Source organism: Macaca nemestrina, chromosome 16 (assembly GCF_043159975.1).
Source record: "Macaca nemestrina isolate mMacNem1 chromosome 16, mMacNem.hap1, whole genome shotgun sequence".
NCBI lineage: Eukaryota > Metazoa > Chordata > Mammalia > Primates > Cercopithecidae > Macaca > Macaca nemestrina.
This window is the reverse complement of record NC_092140.1, coordinates 89069894-89075931: the sequence shown is the minus strand read 5'-3', so window position 1 is coordinate 89075931 and position 6038 is coordinate 89069894.

Below are 6038 nucleotides of genomic sequence, written 5' to 3'. Positions count from 1 at the left end.
TTAATGTAGCTAAATTCCATGGCAGAGGATGTTGCACTTCTGCAAAATGGAATAACAGGGACCATATTTTCTCTTCTGAGTAAAACAATTTTTAAAAAACAAAAATAAATTTAAAAAACAGAGCTGGGAGCAGTGGCTTACACCTATAATCCCAGCACTTTGGGAGGATGAGGTGGACGGATCACTTGAGGTCAGGGGTTTGAGACCAGCCTGGCTAACATGGCAAAACCCCATCTCTACTAAAAATACAATAATTAACCAGGTATGGTGGCATGCGCCTGAATTCCCAGCTGCTCAGGTGGCTGAGACACAAGAATTGCTTGAACCTGGAAAAAAAATAACAGTTTTCCAAATGCTGGGCATCAGACAATGAATCACAGTGATTCTCTGGATATAAAAAGAAATGTGAGATGAGCCCTGTGATTGCCCCCAGCTTTCTGTCTTTTTCTAGGCTGTAGTGCAGTAAGGGGAAATCCAGGTGAATCTTGGCAAACAAGATGGAGCTGAGCATTGAAGGAGGCCAGGAAAATATAGTTCATGGTACTGAGGACCAGAGAGGACAGAGCTATAGAGAGACAGAGAACTCTGGAGATCTGTAGAGGGTTCACCTAAGTATTCAGCAGAATACTGATCAACACATGCATATGAGAAAACTAATAAAGGTCAGAGAAAGAACCATCTGAAAAATTAGAGTAAACAGTTTCTCACATAAAGCCTTAAATAGCACCTATTCCCACCATCTAGATTTTGAAACTTCATAATTCGCTGGAAATTGGGAATAGTTCTAAGAAGAGTCATGCCTAAGTTGGAGGGAATAATTAACTCCAGATTATACACAGATCTGACTCTGCTTAATAAATCTTAAAAACAAGACCCCAGTGAATTAAACTCTTTCCATAACCAAACTACATCTTAGAACAAAGTGCAAGAATATTTATAGAAGTACAAAAATATCCAGCACCCGGCAAGGCAAAATTTACAATGTTTGGCAACCAAAGATTACCAAGCTTGAAAAGAAACAGGAAAATACGGTGCAAAATGAGGAAAAAAATTAACCAACTAAACTTATCCAGATCTGGCACAATTGTTAGAATTAGCAGAAGACATTAAACAGTTACTATAATTGTAGTCCATATGTTCATAAAGTTATGTAGAGACATGAGACACAAACACACACTCAGAGTTTAGAAACTAAAAAATAAAGATCAAATTGAAGTCAAATTAAGTAGATGAAAGGCAATGACACATATTATGGTGGAAATCGGCAAAACAGAAAACAGGAACATCATACTGAAAATTCATGAAAACAAACGATTGTTTTTTTAGCAAAATTAACAAATTGATTGAAGGCTTAGTAGATTGGTTAGGGAAATAAGAAAGGACACAAATTATCAGTTTCAGGAATGAGAGAGGTAATATCACTAAAGATATTTGAAGGATAATAATGGAATATTTTAAACAATACAATAAATTTGACAATTGTGTGAAATAGACGTATTTCTTTCCTTGAAAGATGCAAACTACAAAATCTCACTCAAGAAAAAATAGGTAATCAGCATAACCCTTTATTTATTAAATAAAGAGAATTTGTAGTTAGAAACCTTCCCTCAAAGACAATTGCAGGCCTAGATAACTTCACTGGTGAATTCTACCAAACATTTAAGGAAGAAAACAACAAACTTGAAGTTGAAAGACTGAACGCTTTTTTCTAAGATCATGAAGATTCAACATGTCTGCTCACCACTTCTACTCGATATTGTTCCACTATTCAACATCAACCTGTGACAGAAGAGAAGAAAATATAAACAGCATCCAGATCACAGAGACAGAGGTAAAATTATCTTTATTTGCAAACAGCATAATTATCTATGTATAAAATACTATATAATCTTACTAGAATTAATCTAGTACTAGAATTAAACCTTGAATTTAACAGGGTTACAGAATACAAGATGAGAATACAGAAAGTAAACAATCAGAAATTTAAATAAAAACAATGCCATTTATAATTCCATCAAAAATATTAAATATTTAGGGAGAACTTGACAAAAGATGTGGAAGACCTGTGAACTTAAAATGATAAAGCATTGGTGAGAAAATAAGGAAGACCCTAAGTAAACTAACAAATAACATTTTGTTCCTGGTTTGGAGACTAAATATTATAAATATTTCAATTAACTCCAAAATGCTCTGTAGATTCAGCACATTCCCAATTATTAACCCAGCAGATTTTTTTTTTAAAATAGAAATTGCCAAGCTGATGTAAACATTCTGTGGAAATGCAAATAACTTAAAATAGCCAAAACAACTTTGAAAAGGATGAGTGAAATTGGGGATTTACTCTTTTTGATTTTATGACTTATTTCAAACCTACAGTAATCAAGTCAGTGTGGTATTTTCATTAAGATACACAAATAGATGAATTGAACAAAACGAAAGAATAGAAAGAAAGTAACAGAAATAGACTCACAAAATGTGGCCCTTTTTACAAATATGCAAAGGCAAATCAGTAGAGAAAGAATCATTTTTTCAGAAAATTGAATTGGAATAATTGGTAACCTATAGAAAAAAAAAAAAAGAACCATTCCTTTAACCATGAACACTTTTTGTTTTTCATTACACTTAATGTAAAAAAAAAAAAAAAAAAAAAAACTAATAAAACTTGTAAGAGAAAATGTACTAGAACATTTTTGTGACTTTCAGTGAATATAATATTTCTTTAATGACTCGAAAAACACAACCCATGAAAAGAAAAACAGAGATAAATTTGACTTCAGTCTTTTGAAAATACTGTTAAGAGGATGAAAGGAAAGTTCACATGCTTGGAGAAAACATTTCACCCTATATATCTGATAAAAAATTTGTATTCAAATTATGTATAAGAAACTCTCAAAACTCCATAATATTAATTTAGAAAATGAATCTAACTAATATTTGGCAAAAGATTTGAACAGATCACTAAAGATGCAGAGGAAAGGGGACTCTAATACACTATTGTTGGAATGTTAATTCTTACACCCTCTTTGGGAAACAATATGGAAATTTCTCAAAGAACTAAAAATAAAGTTATCATTGAATCCAGCCATCCCTCTATGGTGTATCTACCCAAAGGAAAATAAATCAATATATTAAAAAGGTGCTTACACTTGTATGTTTATTGCAACCCTATCAACAATATCAAATATATGGAATCAACTGAGGGTCCATCCACAGATGATTGGATAAAGAAAAGGCAATACTTCTACACAATGGAATACTATTTATTCCATAAAAATGAAATCATGTCTTTTGCAGTAACATGAATGAAACTGAAGATCATTATCTTAAGTGAAACAAGTCAGATGCATAAAGGCAAATATTGCATGTTTTCCTTCATGTGGGAGCTAAATAATTTGTACACATGGACATGGAGAGTGTAATGATAGATAATGGACACTTGGAAGGGTGAAGATGGGGGGAAGATGATGAGAAATTAGTTAATGGATACAATGTGTGTTATTGGGGTGATGAATGCCCTAAAAGCTGTAACTTGATTCCTATACAATCTATGGATGTCACAAAATTGCACTTGTACAATAAATTTATACAAATAAAAGATACACAAATGTCAAATTAGCACATGGCAAACATGCATTAGTGAAATGCAAATTAAAACCAGAATGAGATTCCATTACATACCTATTAGAATAGTTAAATTAGAAAGACTGACCATGTAAAGTGTTGGTAAAAGGAACTGGAACTCTCACATATTTCTGGTGGGAATGCAAAATAGTAGAACTACTTTGGAGTATCACCTGGTAGTTTCCAAAAATGTTTGTCATACACGTTTTATATGATCCAGTCATTCTACTATTACATATTAACTCAAGAGAAAGTAGAATCAGACCAAAAAGAAACTATGCGTACTGTGTGATTCAATTTGTATAGAAGTTGGAAAATGTAATTATTTGTCATGATAGAAGGTAGATATGTGGTTGCCTGGAGCTGGAGCTGGGGCATGAAGGGGTAGGAAGGTAGGAATTAAAAAGAGCATAAGCAAACTTTTGGTGATGATGAATATATTTACAAGCCTGAGTGTAGTGATGGTTTTCACAGGTGTATAGTATGCCCAAACTTATCAAATTGCACAAAAATATTTTCAATTCATTGTAATGTAATTTTACTTTAAAATAGCTATTCAAACAGACAATAAAACAAAAGCTTTAATGTTTATAAGAATCACAGGGACTTTGTTGAAGATCAGATGGTCATGGGTGTGTGATCTTATTTCTGGACTCCTTATTGTGTTCCATTGATCTACATGCTTGTCTCTGTATCAGTACCATGTTGTTTTGGTTGTTGTTGTCCTCTAGTGTAATGTGGTTCTCCCAGCATTGTTGTTTTTTTTTTTTTTTTTTTTTTTTTTTTTTTTTTTTAACTTGAATGGCCTTGGCTATTCAGGCTCTCTTTTGGTTTCATATACATTTTAAAATAGTTGTTTTTCTAGTTCAGTGAAGCATGTCATTAGGAGTTTAATAGAAATAGTATGGAATCTGTAAATTGCTTTGGGCAGTAAGCCTTTTTTTAAAAAATTTATTTATTTATTTACTTATTTATTTTAATAAGGAGTCTCACTCTGTTACCTAGGCTTGAGTGCAATGGCATGGTCTCGACTCACCACAACCTCCACCTCCTGGGTTCAAGCAATTCTCCTGCCTCAGCCTCCTGAGTAGCTGGGATTACAGGCATGCACCACCATGCCTGGCTAATTTGTTTGTTTGTTTGTTTTTGTTTTTTTTGAGACAGAGTCTCACTCTGTCACCCAGGCTGGAGTGCAGTGGCATGAACTCAGCTCACTGCAAGCTCCGCCTCCTGGGTTCATGCCATTCTCTTGCCTCAGCCTCCCAAGTAGCTGGGACTACAGGTGCCTGCCACCACGCCTGGCTAATTTTTTATATCTTTAGTAGAGATGGGGTTTCACTGTGTTGGCCAGGATGGGCACGATTTCCTGACCTTGTGATCCACCTGCCTCAGTCTCCCAAAGTGCTGGGATTACAGGCGTGAGCCGCCGTGCCTGGCCTAATTTTGTATTTTTAGTAGAGACAGGGTTTCTCCATGTTAGTCGGGCTGGTCTCAAACTCCCAACCTCCGGTGATCCGCCTATCTCCGCCTCCCAAAGTGCTGGGATTACAGGCATGAGCCATTGTTTCCTTCTATCCATGAGCATGGCATGTGTTTTTCTTCTACTCATGAACATGGTATGTTGTTTGTGTCATCTCTGATTTTTTTGAGCAGTGTTTTATAATTCTTATTGTAAGATCTTTCACCTTTCTGGTTAGCTGTATTCCTAGTTATTTTATTCTTTTTCTGTGAGTCATTAATGGGATTACCTTCTTGATTTGGCTCTCAGCTTGGCTATTGTTGCTGTATAGGAATGCTTCTGATTTTTGTATGTTAATTTTGTATCTTGAAACTTTGCTGAAATTATCAGCTGAAGGAGCTTTTGGACTGAGACTATGGTGTTTTCTAGATATAAAATCATTATGTCTGCAAACAGGGATAGTTTTACTTCCTCTCTTTCTATTTGTATGTGCTTTATTTCTTTCTCTTGTCTGTTTGCTCTGGCTAGGACTCAATACTATGTTGAATAAGAGTGGTGAGAGAAGGCATCCTTGTCTTGTGATGGTTCTCAAGGGAAATGCTTTCAGCTTTTGCCCATTCAGTATGATGTTGGTTGTGGGACAAAAACAGGTAATGGGGAAAAGATTCCCTATTCAATAAGTGGTGCTGGGATAACTGGCTAGCAGAAGACTGAAGCTGGACCTTTTCTTTATACCATATACAAAAATCAACTCAAGATGGATTCAAGACTTAAATGTAGGATAGACCATCCTGGCTAACACAGTGAAACCCTGTCTCTACTAAAAATACAAAAAATTAGCCGAGTGTGGTGGTGTGCACCTGTAGTCCCAGCTACTTGGGAGGCTGGGGCAGGAGAACGGCATGAACCTGGGAGGCAGAGCTTGCAGTGAGCCAAGATTGTGCCACTGTACTCCAGC